Genomic DNA, 25,494 nt, shown 5'->3' on the forward strand with positions numbered 1-25,494 from the left:
GGATGGGAGAGACTTTGGTCAGATCTTCTCCAGGAGGAGATCAGGTGGAATACCAGGGACGGATCTTCATCAAAGGGACCTGATGAAGAAAATTGTGCTTTGGCTGCTAAAGCAAAGAAGGGGAAGAACACGAAAGCTTCTCATTCCGGTGTGAAAGGCAAGAAGCAGGACATGTCCAAGGTGAAGTGCTTTCATTGTCACCAGCATGGACACTATGCCACAAATTGTTCGCAGAAGAAGAAGAATAAGCAAGCTGTTGGATCTGCAGCAAGAGAGGCCTTAGCCTCGCAGTTTGAGCTTGATTTTTCATTGATTGCATGCTTGGTATCAAGTGTGATGGGATCGGTATGGTTCTTGGATAGTGGTGCATCTTTTCACATGACAGGAGATCGAGATTTGTTTTCTAATCTGGAGGAGAAAGATCTTGGAGTGCACATCGAGATGGGCGATGATGGTAGATATAGTGCGACCGGTATTGGTACCATTTCCTTTGGGAGGGAGTCTGGTAAACCCTTCGTATTGAAGGAAGTGATGCATGTTCCAGGATTGAAGAAGAATCTTATCTTTGTGGCGATGTTAGAAGACAAGGGATATGATGTTGTTTTTAGCGAGGGAAAGGCTTTCCTGCGCAGTAAGACAACTGGAGAAACCCGGAAGATAGGGGTTCGAGTCAGGAACCTTTATCAGTTGCATGTAGATGGCTGCGCAGCAATGGCATGCAAGGCAGAAGGATTGGTGAGCCGGGATGATGGCGAGCTGTGGCACAGGATATTGGGTCACCTTCACCATGGAGCCTTGAAGATACTGCAACAGATTACTACAAGGCTTCCTAAAGGCACTCTTGCGTAGTCAGATCAGTGCAAGGGGTGTACTTTGGGAAAGTTTGTGAAAGCCACCTTTCACGAGAAGGATAGTCGTGCCACGACGATCCTTGAGAGAATTCACATAGACGTGTGTGGACCATTCTCAGTAGCTTCGACAGCAAAGCACAAGTATTATGTGATATTTGTTGATGATTTCTCTCGAAAGTGCTGGATCTTCTTCATGCAAAAGAAGAGCGAGACATACTCTAAGTTCTGTGAGTTCAAAGCACTGGTTGAGAAGGAGTCGGGGAAGAAGGTGAAGGCTCTTAGGAGCGACAATGGTGGTGAATACATCTCTGGCGAGTTCAAGGATTTCTGCAGTGCAGAAGGGATTCGAAGAGAGCTAATTGCTCCCCATAACCCACAACAGAATGGGGTTGCTGAGCGGAAGAACAGAACCATCGTGGGTGTTGCACGGGCGATGTTGCATGATCAAGGCCTACCCCTTCACTTGTGGGCAGAGGCATGCAATACTACAATATATGTGCAGAACCGTTGTCCTCACAAGATACTTGGCATGAGTACACCTGAGGAGGCTTATTCTAGTAAGAGGCCTGATATTTATCATTTGAGGATTTTTGGTACTAATGTTTACATGCATGTGACAAAGGATGCCAAGAAGAAGCTGGAGCCGACCGCAGAGGTTGGGATATTTGTGGGGTACACTGAAACGCCCCACAACTATCATGTGTATTTGCCAGACAGTGGCAAGAGTGTTGTGCGATGGGATATAAAATTTCAGGAGGAGAAAGCCATGAAGTGTTCACTTGAGAGGGAGCCACACTTGCATGCAGATGAGGAGCTATTAGTTCCTAAGGATGAGCTTCAGGACGTGGATGAGTCACAGGACGAAGTTCATGGAGTGGAAGAGACCACTCATGCAGCGCCAACCATCAGAGGGCAAAAGCGCATGACAGAAGCTGAGCGACTGGCTCAAGATGCAGAGAAGGTTGTAGGACCACCTACAGCGCAACGTAGACAGAGACAGTCACCCGATCAGTACACTGGATACATGGCTCTTGTGAGCAAATGTGTTGTGACTGAGCCATCCTCTTTCGAGGAAGCTTTGGAGGATCCCGCATGGGTAGATGCCATGGTGGAAGAGTATGATTCAATTGTCAGAAACAGTGCATGGGATATTGTCCCAAGACCGGAAGGGAAATCAGTGGTGGGTTCGAGATGGATCTACAACGTTAAGCAGGCAGTTGACGGGAGTGTGGAGAAGTACAAGGCAAGATTTGTTGCCCGAGGCTTTTCACAAATAGAGGGGATCGATTATGAGGAGACCTTTGCACCTGTTGCAAGGTATTCTTCCATACAGACGATTCTTGTTCTCTCAGCGCAGATGGGGTGGCACATTCATCAGATGGATGTGAAGACTGCGTTCCTCAATGAAGTCATTGAGGAGGAGGTGTACATTGAGCAGCCCGAAGGTTTCGAGATCTTCAGCAGCGAGTCGCATGTGTGCAGGCTCAAGAGAGCGTTGTATGGGTTGAAGCAAGCACCACGTGCTTGGTACACATAGATAGAAAATTATTTCATCGGACTTGGATTCTCCAAGAGTGAGGCGGATCCTAACCTATACCAGATTGTGGTGGAGGGTAAGTTGCTTATCATTGTACTTTATGTAGATGATTTGATTCTAACAGGTGATGAGCTGTTGATACTTTCATGCAAGGATGATCTTGCTAAGGAGTTTGAGATGAAGGACTTGGGCCTCCTTCATTATTTCTTGGGATTGGAAATTTGGCAGCGCAATGATGGACTATTTGTTTCTCAAGGTAAGTATGCTCGGGAGATACTGGAGAAGTTCAACATGCATGGTTGTAAGCCTATTGATACTCCTCTTCCTGGAGGTTGGAGGAAGGAGGATGCTACTTCAACAAAAGTAGTGGATGCCACTGTTTATCGACAATTGGTGGGGTCACTTATGTATCTGGTCAATACACGACCCAATATATGCTATGTTGTTAACCAGCTTTCACAAGCTATGGTTAAGCCAACCAAGCTCTTCTGGAAGGCAGGAAAGCATGTATTGCGTTATCTCAGAGGCACATCGGGATATGGATTGTGGTACAGATAGGAGGATGAGGTGAAGCTATGTGGCTTCACGGATGCAGATTGGGCAGGGAGCCCAACGGACAGAAAGATCACATCTGGAAGGGTCTTCAGTATCGGGTCGACAACAGTTTCTTGGTACAGCAGGAAGCAAAGATCCGTGGCACTCAGTTCAACAGAGGCCGAGTATATGGCAGCAGGTTTGGCTGCTTGCGAGGCTATATGGATGAGGAAGATCCTGGTCGGGTTGTTCGGTTCATACTTGGAGCCTACTGTGATTTATTGTGATAACCAGAGTTGCATTAAACTCTCGGCTAATCCAATATTTCATGATAGATCTAAGCATATTGACATCAGGTACCATCATATCAGAGATTGTGTGCAATGGAAAATCATGTTACTTTCATACATTCCAACGGAGGATCAGGATGCTGATATCTTGACGAAGGCGCTCACCAGGAGCAAATTCGAATACCACCGAGGCAGGATAGGGGTTGCTGATAATCCATATCTTGTTGAGAGGGAGTTTTGAGAATGCAACAAGATGATGGAGCTTAGTGGAAAGAAGTCGCCTTCACTAATTGGGCCCGCAGGCTATTTGGCGCAAAGTCTATTTTTAGACTATGTCTATTTTTAGACATATGGATCATGGTATATGAGTTGCAGGATGCTATTTGTGGATGATTGGTTATGTTGGTAAAAATAGACGGACTTATATTTTTAGACATATGGGCGGTTTCTATTTTTAGATTGCCAGGCTAAAAATAGAACAATCGAATATTATTAGCTCATAATAATATTTGGACTACAAACATTATCTTATCCTCTTGGAGCACTTCAGTTTGAGCTACAGATGTGGCACATGCAGCTGTCAGAAGGAAATACGCTTTTCTTGTGGGTCAGTTGAGCTATTGCATGCAGGACTTCAGTTAGAACTCAGGTGGTTGAGTTTGGTGGAGTTGATTGTGGAGTTGATGGAGTTGTGTTCAGTTTGACTTGGTTGAACTAGTTGTATTTTAGTATAACTAAAGAATACACTAGTGATGAGTTGTGTGAATTCATTATTAATTATTTCACTAATTATTAACTCATAAAGCAACTAAAGAATACATCAGTTAACTCAGTGCATTGTACAGTTCAGTGGAGACAGGTGTTAGAGGTTGAGATTGCTATCAGTTGTGACTATAGTTGTGCATGAGATTTGCACATGCATGGATGGAGATTGCCCATGAGGCTTGCGTAGTATAACCAAGGGAATTCAAATTCACAGAGTGGTTGATTCTCTTGTAGGATTGCGTAGTGGAGGCAGGCAAATAATGGAGGAGATTTGAGGCTTCAGATCTGAGCTAGTTTGTGCGTAACAGGTGGAGATAGTACTGAGTACTTGTGAGGAGTATTGTACTATGTATTGTTACATGTTCTCTATCATTATAATATAGAGATAGTGTGGGGTTTTCAGTTGTATGCTTTCCCTGGGTTACATACTGTGTTAATGTGCGCATGCAATTGATGTTTCATTGTTTTTAATGCTGCTAAATTGATGATCAACGTAGAGGAGGTTATGTATTATGCATGTATTCCGCAATAGTGTATAATCGGGATAATCTCTGTGAATAAGTGTTTAATTATTCAAAATTTCTACACGAACTGTGTCTGAAAGTGTCTCACTTTGATATGCCATTGGATGCCCATGTTGAGTAAGGACTGCCCCAATAGCATAGTCAGAGGAATCTGTCTCGACCTCAAATGGTTGTTGCAAGTCTGGTAATGCGAGCACTGGTGCTGGGAAGAGGAGATATTTCAAATCTGTGAATGCCTTCTGTTGAGATTCACACCAAAATATTTTTCTTTCATTCCTCCCTTGGTGACTTGACTCAAGGGCTAAGTGATATGAGAAAATCCTAACATGAAGCTGCGGTAGAAGTTGGCAAGACCTAGAAAGTTGCGAAGCTTTGTTAGAGTGGTTGGAGATGGAAAATCCCGAATGACCTGGATCTTGGTTGGATCCACATGCACCCCCTGTTCATCAATAATGTATCCCAGATACTGAACCTGGGTCATGCCAAAAGTGCATTTCTCCAAATTGGCACATAACTTGTGTTGCCGCAGTGTTTGGAGAACCTGTCGGATGTGGTGGAGGTGCTCTTCCCAACTCTGGCTGAAGATCAGGATGTCATCCAAGTATACCACTACAAATGAGTTGGTGAATGGCTGCAAGATGTCATCGATTAGCCTCATGAAGGTTGCAGGAGCATTCTTCAATCCAAAAGGCATAACCAACCATTCGAAAAGGCCCTCCTTGGCTTTGAAGGCAGTCTTCCACACATCAGAGGGTTCGATTGGTACTTGGTGATATCCTGACTTCAAATTGATCTTGCTGAAATATTTTTACCCCTTCAGTTGGTCCAGGAGGTCATCAATCTGTGGGATTAGGCACCTATTATGGACAGTGATATTGTTCAACACTCGATAATTAATACAAAGTCTCCAAGTCCCATCCTTCTTCTGTACCAACACGATGGGGCTCCCACAGGGCAATGAACTCAGACGGATGTGACCTTTCTGCAGCAGCTCCTGAATCTACCTCTTGATTTCATCGTTCTCTAGAACAGAGCACCGATAGATTGGTCCATTGGGTAGCGGCACACCTGGGGTCAGATCAATGGAGTGCTTGACCTGATAGTGCAGAGGAACCCTTGTGAGTGAGGTGAAGATGTCCTCGTACTCCTCCACGACCTTGTCCATCTGTAGTTGTCGGGTGGAGGGGCCCTATCTGGAGGTCGTGGCCACCATCTTCTTCTTTCCTTGAGGACGTATCATCAGGAAAGCAAATTTCCTGGTTTTGGAAATGAGCTTACTGCATTGTTTTGCAGTAACCAAAGAGATGGCGATAAGCGGTGCTACCTCTGGTATCCTGTACAACTTATTTCCCAAAGTAACAATAACAACACGGGGCCTTGATTCATACACAGCATGTAGCTTCCACAAGTATGGTTGTCCTAATAATACATCACAAACTTCAAGGGGAGCAATGTCACACAATACCTCATTCGTGAAGGGCTTGATGTTGTATGGAAGGTGACACTACTGGCTCACGCAAAGATCTCGTCCTTGGCGAAGCCACTCAATTGTTTACGGTTGTGGATTTGTTGTGGTCGATAAGCCTAGCCGCTTCACGACCTCTGCTGAAATGAGGTTCTTTTGGCTCCCAATGTTGACAATGAACAGTTATGGGGAGCTCTTTACCCACATCTGTGAGTGGAAGAGATGCTCCTCCTCCTCTGGATCTTCGGGTTCCTCCTTCTAGATCTTCGTGGTGGTAACGATGGCGTTGGGCTCCACATCGATAATCTGCTTCCCTTTGTCATTCCCCTTTTCGGGCTCTAACTCAGAGTCGGAACATGCATCTGATTCTAAAACCTTTAGCTTGGCCACCAGTGTCTGCTTAGCCCGACAGTCACTTGTGTTGTGAGTGGAGCTCTTATGGAACTCACACCACTTTCCCGTGTCATTTTTCGGCTTTGAGATGTTGTTCTTTGCTTGCAGCTTTGGTAGGTTGTCTTGGGCCACCCTGCCTTGGCTTTGTCTTTTATTCTACGGTTTTGGGGCACCTTTCCCTTGCTTTGGATTCGTAGATCCAAAGTCTCGCTTCTTCTGTTTAAACTTTTGCTCAACCTTGACGGCATATCGGTATGTCCTGCTGAGCGAGGAGATGTTTAGGAATTCTATTTCTTCCTGGATGTACTTGTGCAGGCAGCCGCGGTATTTGAGTACCAAATTCTGCTCTAAATCTTTGATACCCAACTTTATGCGAAGGGTATGGAAAATATTGGTAAATTCCAGCATGTCTTGGTCCCTTCCCTACCGCAGCATGGTCCATTTTATGTATTGATCCGCATAGCTTCTGACAGGGTAGTACTGCTCCTTGATGGCATCCCGGAATGAATCCCAAGTGGGTGCAACTGAAAATAATGAGCCTGTACTTTCATCCTTCTGCTCGCAGTAGATTTCCCACTAGTCCTTGACGTGGAGGGCTGCTTTGAGAAGAGCGAAAATAAAATTTTCCCGACTGGAAAAACCATGAACAGAAAAATAACCCTCTAGCATATTTAACCATTTATCGACGACATATGCATTTATCTAACCCTCGAATATGGAGATTTCAAAATTAACTTGTACCTTAAACGGTGTGGCATTTCCAGAGTAGCTGTTGGAAGCCAATGCGTTGCCCCTGGGTAGCCGCTGAAGGATCTGGGAAAAGTTGTCCATCATCGCGTTCCTTTGTCGCTCGAGGGCTTCTTCAAGCAATATTTTGATAGGATCTCCTGCCCCCTCATCTTTCTTTTCATCTGCCATGGGAGGGCGTCATGATTTGCGAGGCTGGTCTTGCAAAGGTTCGACTAGTTCAAGCCCTAACTCCTTATATCCCGACCTCATTGGGGACATGGAAAGAAAAACAGAGAAAAAGAAGACCACTCTGACACCACTAATTCAAATTTAAATAGGAACAAAACAAATTATAGAGATAACCATAAACATAGAGATGTAGTGGAAATAATACTTCATTTCATTAATGTAAAATACTGAAATATGCTTACAAACATAAATGGAAATAAACCAGCTAGGGCGGTGGTTCTCTGAGAAGAGATGTGGCGGCTACATGCCTTTGAACTGTGTTACATTGAGGCTCAAAGGCTTATTTATTACTGAGAAACAATGGAAAACCCTAAACATCCAAAAACCTAACCCTAGAAGATGAAACGCCAAATTGAGGGCCCCGTTTGGGTAAATTGGTACATCAACTTCCTGGGGTCGTAACTTTGGCATACGATCTCCGTTTGACTCACAAAATATCTTGTTAGAAAGATCTATTCGAGAATTACAACTTTGGGAAGAGCAACATGGGTCCATGGACCCATGTTGCTCTCAGTTTTCCCAAAAAATGTCGTTTAGGGCCTCAAAATGGCTTCGGAAGTTCAGGACCTGAAAAACTAGTAAAAATAGTAAACTATGCTACAATTAAGGAAACTGAAAAGCTTAAAGAAACACTGGTGGGGGTCCAAGTGGACTTGGCAGGTGGCCACCAATATCCACCTGGATCAGAGAGAGAGAGATCCAAAACTTCGATCTTGATTTTATTCTTCCTATCCTTGATTTTTGTCCTTTTCCATCTTCTTTCTCGAGGATATTGAACTTGCTTGTTATGTGTCCAAATGAGGTTGTGTTCCTTCTTATTTATAGGCTTTCTAGGGGTACCAATTACTTCCTTGAGGCTGAATTGCTCTTTCATGTAGGCCGACTTGCTTGAGTCACCATGACAAGGTCTTGGAGGGTCTTTTGACTCAAATAAATTTCCTACAATATGTAACATGCCCAAATGGATCATCCATACATAACAATGAATCAATTGACTTGTAGACTCAATGAAAAGCCTTAGAAGCACTCAATGTGTGCTTGACCTAAAATTAAATTTCCCTTGAGCATGAAACCCATGCCTCAAGAATAACAATACTAAAATTATTTTTCTTTTTACAATAAATATATAAAATCATGATTACATATGTCATTATGAAGATCAAACCTAGTTACATAATTCAAAATGAATAAAGGAGTTCACTGTGTCCAAAATAAGTCTCGTGTGTATCAACAACATTCACTGAATCCTTGTCCCATGCTTGGTGAGGAAAACCTGGAAAGTTTCATGTAACAACATATCAACATAACAAATACCCTAAAACAACACATTTTTCAGTTTTATAATAAAAATAGCCTAAAGCAGTAGTTATTATGCCAAATTACAAGAAAATTTAGATCATAATTATGAGATATAAACAGAGACATACTTAGGTTGATAATGGTTGTTACAGTCATAAAGGATGGTCTTGAGATTAAAAAACGGTGAGGAAAATATAGGAAAATGCTTGCAAGAGAATGCCAATTCCATATCCCAACAACTCCCCCAACTTAAGAATCTACATGTCCTCGTGCATACCCTTATAATTGGTTTTTGATATGTTGAGAATGGAGTTCTAAGAAATTGTAAGCACTTGTAGTATCCTCTAAATTTTCTTTATAGCCTCGGGAAAGAACTAACTCCATTTCCCATCTTTTATCAATGAGATGATATGGATGTTATGTTGGAAACACTGGGGGGGTGAATCAATATTTCTTTTCAATTGTTATTTTTATCAGTTAAGTCATCTACATTTAGAACATAGAAATAAATAACAGGAATAAATGCTTTTATTAATGTAATCTTTGCAATAAATAAAGTACAATGTATATAGGGCTTCAACTAGTTTCTAAGCATCAACTTGGACTTTTTGTGAGGCTCCAACCTCCAGAGCACCAACCCTGTCTTGTCAAGGCACCAACCTTGTATTTAGGAGCACCAACTCCCAGGACACCAATCCTTCCAGTTCTGAGGCACCAACCCCAAGGGCTCCAACCCTCTGCTGTAAGTTGTCTGGATCCTTTTGGTAGTAATTCTCTGCTCCCAACCCTGCTGGACCTATGACTTACTTTTGTCCTCCTGCTTCTTCCACGTTTGCCCGACCTTCGGCTTCCTCTGTTTCTTATAATCCAAACACTGTAAACTTTCCTTGTTCTTTTTTATAGATTCCTGATACGCCCTGATCTTTGGCTTCCTTTTTGCTCACATGATCTTCTGGCTTCTCGACCTTCAACTTCCTCTGGCTCTTCGAGTTCACTAATACTCAAAAGACACGTTCATTCGGAAGAGAGGTCGAATTACAAAAGTGTTGCATACTCAAATTATATCAGAGAGGCCCTTTTTAATATTTATACAATAGACTCAATATTTACGGAGGATTTCATAGCAAAGGCTATACCAACAGGGAGGTCCTACATGCCACGTCACTACCTCAATTCGCAATCGCAACTTTCAGAAAACTCCTGCAATTGCAACCCTTTGGCTTCACAATATAACATTTTTGATGCCCCTATTTCCAACAGATACAATATTCCACTAAGCTTCTTTTGATAACCCAATCAAGTCCACAACTTATATCGCAATCGGAAGACGGGTTCACAAGACTTATCGCAATCGGCAGTTCGACGGTGTCAACCCTTCTGAACTTTGCGATTCAACGGATGTGATATCTCATTAAGCCATGCTATAATGGTGTAGCGGGTTTGTAATGCTATCGCAATTGTAGTTTTCAAGTGGCATTCCTTTTATGAATTGTGATATGAAAGTTCCAATGGGCGGATGCGATATTGCATTAGGGATGTTACCATAAATTGTTCGGGTTCGTGTATTATATCGCAATCGGGGATTTCAGTGTAACAACAACTTCAATACTTGCGACGCGACAGATGCGATATTGTATAGTGTTTTTGCCATAACATGTTTCGGGTCCACAGTACATATCGCATCGGGGGTTTTGGGTAGTGGCACATAATAGAAAGGTCCGCTGATATGATTTTTGCTGATATTATATACGGTTTGCGAGACTTCGACTGGCACTTGGATTACAACTTCCCTTAACCCCCGCAGTTGACCATGATCTGAGGGTTGACTATTAGATCGACGGCTAGGATCGAGTGCGGGACTTTAGCCACGATCAAGGAAGTTCGTACTTTCCTACCCTCACTCTTCCGATACTGCTCCGATAGCTCTTCTCTGCTCTAATAGCTTTGCTCTGCTCTGATATTCTCTGCTTTGCTCTGATATTCTCTGCTCTGATATTCCATGTTAACTCCTTTGTTAACACTATTTATGCACCTTCGCTGATGTGTTCCTCTTTGCTTCTCGTGGCTTCCAATGACCTCTTCCGATGGCTTCCCTAATGGCTTTCTCCTTGGCTTCTTGCTCCTGTTTCTTCACGGATCTACTCTACTTCTCATTATTTAGTATCCTAGAATATTGCCATATTAACATTAATGACAATCTAGATCAACAATATCCCCCTTTGTCATTGATGGAAATATTCTTCTTCTCTCCCCCTTTGACATCAGTGGCAAAATAGTGCATAAGAACTACCCCTGTTGAACTGCTCCCCTTGTCATGCAACATCTTTATGAATCAACTTAAAGTGATGCTAAAGAAATAACCCCCATCTTTTGACGAAGATGTTCAAATGCTTCTCGTAGAAGAGGTTTTGTGAAAATATCAGTTATCTACTCCTTAGTATTGATATATTCCAAGATGATGTGTTGTTTAGCTACTTGTTCAAGAAGGAAATGATACTTGATTGGTATATATTTGGTCCTTGAGTGCATCACTGGGTTTTTGCTGAGGCTAATAACACTTGTGTTATCAAAATATATGGTGATTGGTTGATTTGTACCTATGTTGACATCTTTCAGAGCTTCCTTCATCCATAATATTTGAGTACAACAATCTGTGGTAGCTATATACTCGGCTTCAGCTGTAGATAGTGAAATGGATGTCTGTTTTTTGCTGAGCCAAGATACTAGACAGTCTCCCAGGAAGAATGCATTTCCACTAGTACTTTTTCGATCATCGGCACTTCCAGCCCAATCAACATTGGTGTATGCAATCACAATAAGAGTTGAGCTCTTAGGATACCAAAGACCAAAATCAGGAGTTCCTTTCAAGTATCTGAGAATTATTTTTACAACCAACAAATGGGATTGTTTAGGAGCTAATTGAAATCTCCCACCATTCCTATTGCTTGAATAATGTCAGGTCTCATAGCAGTTAAGTATAGAAGGGCTCCAATTGTTGACCTGTAATTAGTTGCATCTACCGGAGGAGAATCATCATCTTTGCTTAATTTGCAATCTGTGGTCATAGGTGTGGTCATGGGTGTACAATCTTCCATTCCATATTTTTTAAGCATGTCTTTAAGATATTTGGCTTGAGATATGAACATTCCTACTGTGGTTTGAGATACTTTTATTCCAAGGAAGTAAGATAACTCTCCTATCATCGACATCTTGAACTCTTTTGACATATTTTGAGCAAACTCATGGTTCATCTCATCATTATTACTAGCAAAAATCAAATCATCAACATAGACTAGTGTGACTAGTAACTTATCCTCATCCGCCTTTATGTAGAGATTACTTCCCGCCACCCCCTTCTTGAAGCCTTGTTGTTGTAGATAGTGATCCAATCTTGCATACCAAGGTCTAGGAGCTTGTTTCAACCCATATAATGCCTTTTTCAACTTACAAACAAAGAGTTTTCCTTATGCTAGATTAAACCCTTCTGGTTGCTCCATGTAGACTTCTTCCTTGAGTTCCCCATTCAGAAATGTTGATTTTACATCCATTTGATAGATTTTAAATCCATTTGAGAAAGAAAATTCCAAGAACATCCTGATAGCTTCCACACAAGCTACTGGTGCAAAGGTTTCTTCAAAGTCAATTCCTTCAATTTGTGAATAAGCCTTTACAAACAAGCCTTGCTTATTTCTGAATATTTGTCCATCTTCATTCATTTTTTTTTTGAACACCCACTTGGTTCTAATTATATTTTTATCCTTTGGACAAGGTACCAGCTCCCATATCTCATTCTTATCGATTTGAGACATCTCTTCTTCCAGGGCCTTTACCCAATAAGGATCCTCACTTGCTTGAGTAAATGTTTCTAGTTCTATCATGGATAGAAGAGCAACATCATTTTTCTTTGGTGTACTTGTCATCCTTCTTCAAGTTTGCATCCCTTCATCTATATTGCCAATAATCTGCTCTTTTGGGTGATGTTTTTGGAGAAACTTCATCTTTGAAGGGGTTTGAGATGGTTCTTTTTCCTTGTGTTTTTCTTGATCTTTTATTCTTTTTCGGGTTCTTATTCAATGAGAGGGTCAACTTCATGTTCTTCAATTTCTTTTTCTGGAAGGTATTCATCAATATTCACATCAATGCTTTCCACTATTTTCTGTAGTCGATTATTGTAGCACTTGTACGCTTTGCTCCTTGTAGAATATCCAAGGAATATCCCTTCGTCAACCCGAGAATCAAATTTTCCTGGTGAGCCATCATTGATTTTTATGAAGCACTTGCTTCCAAAAATCTTGAAGTATTTTACTGAAGCAGGTCTTCCTTTCCATAATTCATAAGGAGTCTTCTCATTATTTGGTCTTAGTTGAGTTCGATTCAAGGTATAGACAGTTGTCTCGACTGCTTCTCTCCAGAATTTTGGTTTCAAGTCAGCTACTATTAACATTGTTCTTGCCATTTCTTGAACTGTTCGGTTTCTTCTTTCAACTACCCCATTTTTCTTGGGTGTTCTGGCAGTAGAGAGTTCTCTTTCGATTCCATGTGCTTTACAGAATTCATCAAATTATTTTGATGTGAATTCTCCCCCTATATATGTTCTGAGACATTTAATCTTAGAGTCCTTTTCATTTTCTACAAGAGCTTTAAGATTCTTAAAACACTCAAATGCTTTGGATTTATATTTTATGAAATATACCCACATCATTCTAGTATAGTCATCAACAAATAAAGCAAAGTACCTTTCTCCTTGGAGTGCTGGAGTTCTGGTTGGTCCACATAATCAACATGGATGATCTCCAAAGGCTTTGATGTAGAAAAATCCTTGGTCTTGTGGCTGGTTCTGGTTTGTTTTCCATGTTGACATGGACCACATACTCCTTGATTTGGCTTGAATAACTTTGGGATATCTCGTACTACATTAGTCTCACTGATATTGATCAAGTTATCGAAGCTTGTATGTCCAAGTCGCTTGTGCCACAACCAACTTTCATCTGTTTGACTTAGGTAACATTTATCTTCTTGAATTTTGTTCAGAATGTAGATCTTGTTTGGTGTTCTAACCCCTTTCGCCACAAGTTCCCCTGAGGAAGAGTTCCTTATTTCACAATATTTAGTGCTAAAGACAACATTATGTCCTTGATCACAGATTTGGCTAACACTCAGGAGATTGTGTTTGAGCCCGTTTACTAGCAAAGCATCTTGAGCCTTTCCTTTTCCATTAATAAGGGTAATAGTTCCTTTTCTAGCAATTTTGGCAAATCCACTTCCAAAGGATACATTTCCTTCCTTTTTGTTCAATGAGACAAACTTCCTTTTGTCCCTCGTCATGTGTCTGGAGCACCCACTATCTACAAACCAATGATTTTCATCACTGTGAACACATAGAGCTAGGCCACATTTATCCGTGTTGGGATTCTCATCTTTTGCTTTTCTTCTTTTGAGGGGGCAATTTTGTTCATTGTGTCCATTATCATTACATAATGAGCAAATCAGATCAAATTTGGCCAAAGGGTCAAAAGAGTTGTAGGTCTTGATTTGTCCTTGCCCTTTGGGACCATATGGTTTGTTTGTTTGATCCTTCAATTTTGATGTTTCATTCTTACGGGCCATGCAATGTCTGGCTTGATGACCAAAATTTCTACAATAAAAATAATGCCCAAAAAGATAGTTTTGTACCTATTGTAATAGCCATGATTTGAATCAACATTCTTCTTTGGAGTTACTCTCTCTTCATTCTTTGGATTTGACATGGGCCTTTGATGAAATAATGTTTTTTACCTATTGTAATAGCAATGATTTGAATCAACATTCTTCCTTAGAGTTACTCTCTCTTCATTCTTTGGATTTGAGATGGGCCTTTGATGAAATAATCTTTCTTCTTTTGAGTTGTTGGAGAGTTTGTCGGCATAGCTTTTCACATTATTCTTAGTACTTGATGATTCTCCTTTAAATCCTATTCCAGATTTGTCATGTTGAGGTTTTTTATTATTTAGGATAGTGTCAAGTATTTGAGAGCTTTCCCAACCCTTTTTGACTTGCTCCAATTCCTTCCTCAGAGATACTATTTCGGCTTAACATTCTTCACACGCTTCTTCTTTTTCTTTTAGCTTATTTTTCAAGAGGTCTTCCCTTTTTTTGTTTCCTCGTTTTCCACCTTGAGAGAGATGATTTCATTTCATAAATTTCTCATTTTCTTCAATGGAACTCATTAACAATTCATCTACATTTCCTTCTAGCCCTGAATCATCACCATTTGTGAATGCCATGAATAATACTTCTTGGCTTCCAGCATGGTCATTTTCTTCATATGATTCTTCATTACCTCCTTTGTGGTGAGGGAACTGATTAGTTGATTTCTATTTGATGACTACAAATTCATCTTCATCAGACTCATTTTTGCTTAGAGAAGAAATTCTTCTTATTGAACCCTTTCTTTTTTTTTACCATCCTTTTAGAATTTTCCTCATCATCACTATCATGCTTATGAGGACATTTTGCAGCATAATGACCTATTTTTCCACATTTGAAACAAATAAGAGGGTACTTACCTTTTAGCTTAGATAATTTCTTTAGTCTTCGTAAAAATTGCGCCAATTCGGATTCAACATTGGAGTCATCACTACTGATATTCCATTCTTTCCCATTTTTTTTATTTTGAGGCCTTGAATGCTGCATCTTTGGAACTTGGGCATCCTTTTCTCATCTCATAGGCAATGAGGATTCCATGAAGTTCATCCATCTTAAGAGTGTTTAGATCCTTCATTTCTTCTATAGCACTTACCTTGGAGTCAAATTTGTCTGGGAGAGATCTTAAGACCTTTTGAACAATAGTGCTTTCTTTAATGTTTTCTCCAATCCTTTAAGAGATTTGACCACTTCAGCTACTCAGAGAAAGTATGATGTAATATCTTCTTCATCATCCATTTTCAGACTTTCAAATTGCCTTCTATGAGTTTGAAGCTTTTCCTTCTTAACTTTAGAGTCCCCATCGTGTAAGCTAATTAGCTTATCCCGTACTTCTTTGGCCGAGTTACAATTCATGGCTTTTGTAAATTCAGAATCAGTGATTCCACTAGTGATGGAGTTTAAGGCTTTTGCATTAGAAATGTAAGCTTTCCTTTCGCCTTGATTTGTTAGAAGATTGGAAGGAGCTGTGTACTCATTTAAAACCGAATGCCAAACTTCAGGTCCAAGGGACATTAAGTAGTACGACATTCTATTTTTCCAAAAACCAAAATTTGTGCCATCAAACAGAGGAGGTCTTCTTGACACTTCTTGATTTCTCGTCATGACTAAGAATCCTTCTTCTAGCTGTTAGGCTGATACTAAGACGTTGGCTATGATACCAATTGTTGGAAATACTGAGATGGGGGTGAATCAATATTTCTTTTCAATTGTTATTTTTATCAGTTAAGTCATTTATATTTAGAAAATATAAATAAATAACAGGAATAAATTCTTTTATTAATATAATATTTGCAATAAATCAAGTACATTGTATATAGGGCTTCAACCAGTAGCCAAGCACCAACTTGTACTTTTTGTGAGGCTCCAACCTCCAGAGTACCAACCCTGTCTTGTCAAGGCACCAACCTTGGATTTAGGAGCACCAACTCCCAGGACACCAATCCTTCTAGTTTTGAGGCACCAACCCCAAGGGTTCCAACCCTCTGCTATAAGTTGTTTAGATCCGTTTGGTAGTAATTCTCTACTCCCAACCCTGCTGGACCTACAACTTACTTCTGTCCTCCTACTTCTTCCATGTCTGCTCGACCTTTGGCTTCCTCTGTTTCTTACAGTGCAAACACTATAAACTTTCCTTGTTCTTTTTTATAGATTCCCGATACACCCTGACCTTTGGCTTCTTTTTCGCTCGCTTGATCTTCTGGGTTCTCAACCTTCGACTTCCTCTATCTCTTCGAGTTCACCAATACTCAAAAGACACGTTCATTTGGAAGAGAGGTCGAATTACAAAAGTGTTTCATATTCAAATTATATTAGAGAGGCCATTTTTAATATTTATACAATAGACTCAATATTTACGGAGGATTTCATTGGAGAGGCTATACCAACAGGGAGGTCCCACATGCCACGTCACTACCTCAATTCGCAATCGCAACTTTCGGAAAACTCTCGCAATCGCAACCCTTTGGCTTCACGATATAACATTGCTGATGCCCCTATTTCCGACGGATGCAATATTCCACTAAGCTTCCTTTGATAACTCAATCGGGTCCACAACTTATATCAAAATCAGTGGTTGGGTTCACAAGACTTATCACAATCGACAGTCCGGTGGTGTCAACCCTTTTGAACTTTGCGATTCAACAGATGTGATATTTCATTAAGCCATGCTATAATGGTGTAGCAGGTCTGTAATGCTATCACAATCGCAGTTTTCAAGTGGCATTCCTTTTATGAATTGCGATATGAAAGTTCCAATGGGCGGATGCAATATTTAATTAGGGTTGTTACCATAAACTGTTCGGGTTCGTGTATTATATCGCAATCAGAGATTTCAGTGTAACAACAGCTTCATTACTTGCGACGTGACGAATGTGATATTGTATAGTTCCGTTGCCATAACATGTTTTGAGTCCAGAATACATATCGCATCGGGGGTTTTGGGTAGTGGCACATAATAGAACGACTTTCCGATATTATATACGGTTTGCGGGACTTCAATTGGCACTTGGATTACAACCGTCCTTAACCCCCACTGTTGACCGTGATCTGAGGGTTGACCATTAGATCGACGAATAGGATCGAGTGCGGGACTTCAACCACGATCAAGGAAGTCCGTAATTTCCTACCCCTGCTCTCCGATACTACTCGGATAGTTCTTCTCTGCTCTGATAGCTCTGCTCTGCTCTGATATTCTTTGCTCTGATAGCTCTGCTTTGCTCTGATATTCTCTGCTCTGATATTCCATGTTAACTCCTCTGTTGACATTGTTTATGCACCTCCACCGATGTGCTCCTCTTTGCTTCTCGTGGCTTCCAATGACCTCTTTTGATGGCTTCCCTGATGGCTTTGCTCCTTGGCTTCTTGCTCATGTTTCTTCACGGATCTACTCTGCTTCTCATCATTTAGTATCCTAGAATATTTCCATACTGACATTAATGACAATCTAGATCAACATGTTGACACTGATAAGCAAGGAGCCAAATAAGAGGAAATTTGAACATAAGTCCAAGCAAAGCAGACCCACTTCTCTTGATGCTTTCTAAATATTGAGAAACCCTAGAAAGCGCCTGTATAAAGTTTAGAAAGAAATAAGGGTCCAAATCCTTCAATTCCTTCCTACAAGCATCCCATCTGAGCCTACTCCCATATAATGCATCATGTTTCATCCCTTTGATACTTTTGAGACAATGATAAAAAACTTTGTTCCTGAATTCAATTAGCATCTTCTTAGTGTCCATATATTTTCATATCCTGTTATACACCATAGAGACTCTTTCAGTAGGCCCAAGTTCATTTTGGATAAACAATTTCACCTTTCCTTCATTAGTTGTTACAGTATCATAGGAAACTTCCAACTGACTTGATTTTGTACAAAAGACACAAAATCTCTCAACTGAATACTTCCAATGTATGGTGTAAGGTTAAAGGTTCCTTCTCCAAAATAGGCGTAGTCATGCAAACAATTCACATAATAAATGTCGTTCAAAAAAAGTGGCCTTATGAAAATTTTCCAGAAAGTCTTGAACTTCCCTCACTTCATATGATTGTTTATCCTTGAGGGATATCGAAAAAGGAAGAACTCTTCTTGCAAAAACATGGAATAGGATGTAGAAATTATGATGTAGATTTGCAACTACTCATGAAGTTTTAATCAAAATTACAAGACAAAAACCAACTCTACTTCTCTACAAAAATTAATTCACAATCTAGAACAAAATTTATAGACATGCAATAAGAAATAACACACATGCAACAAGTATTTTTCCCGAGGATAAAAAATTGTTGAAAACACCAATACCTGCTTGCATTAAATAAGAAAAATAGAGATGTATTACAATTGCTTTGCTCAACTTAGCACAACCTGCAAGTGCATAACCTATCTCTCTACTCACTCAAAGGATTTGACCCATACTTAGTCAAATTTTTCCTTTTCTTGAGCTCCCATTTCCTTGCGTTGTTCCTTGACAAATTAGGCCCCTATTATTTAGGAAATTCCTTAATTTGATTGTGCAATTCCTTTAGGTTGATCGTTTGACTGCATGCAACACCTATACACTCAAGACTAGTCTACAACTAATGTTACATTGCCTTGGAATATCTACCATGCTTAGGGAACTCGGATTCTCGGCATGTGATAGCTATTTTGGGATGATTGATCAATTAACTGAATGATCATTGAGTTTGACTGAAGTCCCACTTCTTGACTAACATTCCACTAGTTCCTCCAAAAGTTGGAACTAGTTTAACTGAAAACAACTTGAGATAACTGACTTTGATTGCTACAAATTAGCAATCACACATGTTGAACTAAAATTTATCTCCTCTAAATCGAATTTCTAGAGTAAATTGGGTGACACGAACCATGTCACATAAGTTAACATCATCCAAGTTGTATGCTGATGTGGAAATTCGAATTTTATCAATTTAATCAAGGCAAAAGCAAATTGAGAATTTCTTGCTGCATTTTTCAACACTCCCTCTCAGTAATAAAGGGATTATCAACCACCCCTATCCTGCACCTATGGAACTTAAACTACCCTCATGACAAGGCCTTTGTAAAAATGTCAGCATCTTGTTCCTTTGTCATAATGTACTACAACAACATTATATGCCTTTGCACACAGTCTAGTAAATGGTGATACCAGATATCTATATGCTTGGATCAATCATGAAAAATAGGATTCTCAGAGAGCATAATGTAACTATGATTATCATTATAGATCACAATTGGATCCATCATTTGACCAAACAATCCAACAAGTATATTTCTCATCCATATCACCTCACATGTTGCTTGTCTTGCAACCATGTATTCTTCTTTTGTCGAGCTAAGCACCACAAACCTTTGCTTCCTACTGTGCTAGGAAACTGTTATGGACCCAACACTGAAAATTCCACCTGATGTACTCTTTTTGTCTACTGGAATCCCCACCCAATCTGCATATGTGAAGCCACACAACTTCACTCCTTTTGTCCATCTTTACCATAGTCCAAACTGGGTAGTGCCTCTGAGGTACCATACAACATGCTTAACTGCCCTCAAAAATAAGTTGCTTGGTTTAACCATAACTTGGCTCACCTGGTTGACTGCATAAAACATATCTAGTCATGTGTTCACAAGATAAATTAGTGAACCCACCAACTACTGGTAAATTGTAGAATCCACTTCCTCATGTGAAATGGCATCCTCTTTCCTCTAGTTGGTTGCTAGAGGTGTCTCCATGGGTTTTCAACTCTCCATGTAGAATCTCTGTAGTATCTCATTTTCATACTTTCCTTGAGAGACAAAAAGTTCCCCATCACCTTGTCATACTTCCAACCCGAGGAAGTAGTACATGGGACCCATGTCCTTCATTTCAAGCTCCCTTGTAAGGTCCTCCTTGCAAGATTTGATCATCTACTCATCGCCAGTTAAAATCAAGTCATCAACATATAAGACAATAATTAATAATTTTCCTTCTACCAAAATATGATAGATGTTTTAATTCGCCTCACTTTTGGTGAAGACAAAATTGGTGAGATAGCTATCGATCTTGGTGTAGCAAGCACGAGGTGCTTGTTTGAAACTGTACAACGCTTAATTGAGTCTGCACACATGAGACTCTCGATCAAAAGTCTCAAATCCTTTTGGTTTCTCAATGTACACCTCCTCCTCAATAAATCCATTGAGGACTGTTGTTTTTACATCCATCTGGTGGATATTCCACCCCATTTGCGTAGCCAAAGCAAGAATTGATCTAATGGAAGAATGCCTTAGTGCAGGAGAAAATATCTCCTCATAGTCAATCCCTTTAACTTGAGAGTAACCCTTGGACACAAATCTGGCCTTATACTTCTCTATGCTTTCATTTACTACATGCTTTACCTTGAAGATCCATCTCGAACCCACAACCGATTTATCTATTGGTCTAAGGACCACTTCCCAAACACTATTCTTTACAATGGATTTGTATTCCTCCACCATTACATCAACCCATATAGGTTTCTCTACTGCTTTCTCAAAAGAGGATGGCTTAGTCTCTACAAGCTCAGTCATTAGAGCCATGTAGCCAGTGTATCAATCAGGTGGCCTTCTCTGCCTGCGCTGATTTGAATGAGCACCCACATTCTTCCTCACATCTTGCACAAGTCCCTTAGCTTGAGTGGTTTTCTGCACTCTTTGATCCTCAATTTGTGGCTTCTCCATGACTTCTTTAGGTTCCTCCTTTGGAGCTAAAATCTCCTCTTTTGGTGGGTCTCAAGCTCCCTCTCAGTAGAGCATTGTGTCGCTTTCTCCTCAACATATTTTATATCCCTTCATACAACTATCATTATGAGGGATGACAATTACACACGGTAGTTGTAGGGAGTTTCTGTGTAACCCACAAATACCCCCAATTTTGTTTTCGGCTCTAGCTTCTTCCTTGATTCTTTGGAGACATGGCAGTAAATAGAGGCTCCAAAAATCCTAAAGGGTGACAAATCCGACTTCCTCCCTGAGAAATCCACCTCTGGTGTAATCATGCCTAGAATTCGATGAGGACTCTGGTTCTGCAAATAGACTATTGTGTTGCATGCCTCAACCCACAAATGTAGAGGTAGGCCTTGGTCATGCGACATCCTCCACATTAATCCCATAATGATATGGTTGTCTCTCAACCACCCCATTCTATTGAGGCTTGTGGGGTGTTTTCAACTCTTGTCGAATGTCTTATTTTTCATAGAAATTTTTAAATTCATTCGACATGTACTCACCTCCATTATTGCTCTTGAGATCCTTCACCTTCTTTCCAGTTTCTTTCTCAACCAGTGCCTTGAATTCTACAAACTTGGAGAATGTCTCATCTTTCTTCTGCATGAAGAAGATCCAACACTTCCGTGAGAAGTCATCGATAAAAATGAAAAAATATTTGTGCATAGCAGTGGAGGCTGTTAATAAACTTCCATAGACATTAGAGTGGACCCTTTAAAGGATTGCATGAGCTTTGTTGTCATGATCATGGAATGTGTATTTTGTGTACTTCCCCAAAGTACATTCCTTTGCATGCATATTGTTGCTCAAGTGCTCCTTTGGGGAAGCATGTGGTTATTTGTTGCATGATATTCAGGGCGTCATGGTGCAAATGACCAATTATTTTGTGCCAAAGTTCACTAACATCGTAGCTCTGCATCTTCTTTGCCTTTATGCTTAATGCAACATAGTCTTCCACATCTAGCTTATACAGGTTCTTCACATGAACCTCGATTTCCTTCACCTGTCCCATGGTTATGTGTCTTAGGAATGTTTTTGCTTTGTTGAAGATCACATCATAACCACGGTCTTCCAAAACCGCAACAGAGATGAGATTTTTATTTAGGCGTGGAACGAACATGACACCCTTGAGCCTGAGGGGGGAGATTGACTTCCTCTCACAGGTGACTGTACCAATTTCAGTAGTGATATACCTTCCATAATCCCCCATCTCGATGTGCATTTTCAAGTCTTTTTCCTCTAGGTCAATGAAAAAATATTTACACCTTGTCATGTGGAATGATGCACCTAAGTCTAGGTACCACACGCTCCCCATCATTGTGCTAGTCATGCATTCAATGAGGGTAAATTCAAGATCGAACTATGAAGCAAAGCCTTCACCTGCTACTCCTCTTGAGGTCTTATTTCTTTTCTTCTTGTGTGGAAACTTCGTGGCATAATGCCAGAATTCATGACAATGGAAGCATTTAATTTTGGACAAATCTTTCTTCTTGCCCATCTCTAGTATTTCACCTTATTTCCTCCTTTACCAAATCATACCATAAGTGATCCCAATTTGGTAGTTTCTCTCTCCCCTTCACCAAATCTTGATAGCTATGCCAGCTCTTGGGAAGGCCCAAAAGGGTTAGGCTTACCAAGTCTTCTTTAGGGACATTAAAACCAACCCCTCCAAGTCCATCATGAAACTATGTAAACTTGCTCAGATACTGCAGAATAGTGTCATTCTTAGCATCTTGATACTTTGAAGTTTATCCTTAAGCGCCAACTTCCCGTCGTCACTATTATTCTCAAACAATTCTATCAGTTCTTTCCACATTGCGAATGGAGTTTCTTTTCCATGCATATTTGAGACAATGTGATCTCGTACTCCCTCTACGATTATTCTCCTCACCTTAATGACATATTTCTTCTATTGAGCAAGGTTTTGGGCATCAAATGATTGTGGTTTTGCAACATCTGACTTGAGGTATTCTAGCAATCCATTATCATCCAACACTACCTCCATGTGAGTCTTCCATGCAACAAAATTAGAGGTGCCTTCCAAGGCATACTCTAGACTTATTCCATTGAAGGTTATCTTCTTAGCTCTGAAGAAATATTGCTACATTGATCTCCAAAATCGAACCTCCTGAGAACAACTTTGAATTCCTTTTCTAATATGAATCCTTCTCTAATACCATGTATAAATTACTATGTATATGTGCAATTGTTCATGAATTTTTAATCAAAATCATAAGACACAAACCTACTCTACTTCTCCGTGGAAAGTAATTCACAATCTAGAACACAAATTTTAGACATGCAATAACAAATAACACACATGCAACAAGTATTTTTCCTAGGGAAAGAAAAATTCAAAAAACCCCAATGTTTGCTTGCATTAAATCAGAAGAATATATATGTATTAAAATTTCTTTGCTCAACTAAGCACAACCTACAAGTGCATAACCTAGCTCTCTGCTCACTCAAAGGCTTTGACCTGGACTTAGTCAACTTTTTCCTCTGCTTAAGCTTCTATTTCCTTGCATTGTTCCTTGATAAATTAGGCCCCTATTATTTAGGAAATTTTTGAAATTGATTGTGCAATTCCTTTATGTTGATCCTCTGATTGCATGCAACACCTATACACTCAAGGCTAGACTACAACTGATGTTACAATGCCTTGGAATCTCCACCAAGTATGGGGAACTTGAATTCTCTACATGCACTAGCTATTTTGGGCTGATTGATTAGTTAACTGGATGATCACTAAGTTTGACCTGAAGTCCCACAACTTAACTGACCTTCCACTAGTTCCTCCAAAAGATGGAACTAGTTTAACTGAAAAAACTTGAGATAACTAACCTTGATTGCTACAAATTAACAATCACATATGTTGAACTGAATTCTAACTCCTCAAACTCGAATTTATTGAGTAAACTGGGTGACGCACGCCATGTCACACAAGTTAACATCATCCAAGTTGTCAGCTGATGTGGAATTTAAAATTTCCTCAATTTAATCAAGGCAAAATAAAATTGATAATTTCTTGCTGTATTTTTCAACATAGGATGGAGAAGGAGGTCTGCAACTCAATACATTGTGAACAAGTTCATACATTGAATCCTTTTCCTGCTACAATAACTGTACTTCCCCTTGTAATTAGTGCTTGCTTCCTTTCTTTTTGAATCTTCACCAAGTCTTGAATCTTCATATTTTCAACCCATGTCCTCTTAAGATCATTAAAAAATTTGTTATTTTGTTTCATAGGGATAACTTCATCCTTCAGTGAAATTGCTAATTTCTTCAATTTCTCTAATTCCTCAAGAAAAAATGTTGACTTCAACGTCTCTTCAAATTTTAACCGAGTTGTTTTTGTTACTATTGCAATAACAAATTCAACAACTTCATAGGGCATCTCCTCGTCCCATTTCTCCACCTGTTGCATTATCTCATTTGTTGGTTCTTGTATAATAATTGTCGATAGGTTCTTGTGGAGCAACGACCAATTTTATTTCAGTTTTTGTTGTTTCAACTACTAGTTCTTGTGTAACAATAACATCATAAATAGGTTCTTGTAGAATAGCATATTGTTTTTCTCCATCCCGGTTTGCTTCATTTTTTAGTTCTTATGTCACAACAACATATTCAGTAGGTCCTTGTGGAATAGAGGTTTGGAATTATTCAACTTGTTCAACTTGGATTCCAACTGAGACAGTGGTTAACCTTTCACAATATTCTTCCTCCAACACTTGCTTGCACCATTCACACAATCTCACTATTGTACCATCAAATGCATTATTTCTAACTATTGGGCATGGCCCAACTTGGTCCAAATTTTGGGTAAAGGACCCCGTGAAAGAAGGAGCAGACATCACAGGTGTAAACTCATCCAGTTTCTTAGAGTGTTTTGATATTTAAGAAAAATGAACCAAGTAAGTTTTGTGTCTTCGTTATTCACTTGCAATGCAATTTTTACATTCCAAAGTAAAAAACTATTCTTGTACATACATGTCAAATATAAAGCTATTTAGGATAAGCATCAAGTTCCACTTCACTTTAAATTTGGTGGTAAAGTCAGGCTCTATTTGGACACAGATTTAAGTAGTGGCATCACCATAAACTTAAGCCTTTAGATTATGTTCCTTGCACCATTAAGTATTCCATTACAGTTTATAAGGATTTGCATTATGGTCATGTACCATTAAACAAGGTTGTTGGAGTTTATAAGGCTTTGTATTATAACTCTTGTACCATTAAGCAAATTGTTGGAGTTTTTAATGCTTTGTATTATAGTTCTTATACCATTAAGCAGTGTGTTGGAGTTAACGCTTCTTGACTTGATTTTCTAGTCCAATGAGACATCCATGATGTTATAAAATACTACTTCTAGATATTCAAACTTGAACAAGAAATGAGCTAACAATTCAACAAATATGGTCTCTTGGATAAGGAAATTACCTT

Source organism: Pinus tabuliformis, chromosome 6 (assembly GCF_031772625.1).
Source record: "Pinus tabuliformis cultivar Carrire ecotype Pingquan chromosome 6, CPIR1, whole genome shotgun sequence".
NCBI classification, from domain to species: Eukaryota; Viridiplantae; Streptophyta; class Pinopsida; order Pinales; family Pinaceae; genus Pinus; species Pinus tabuliformis.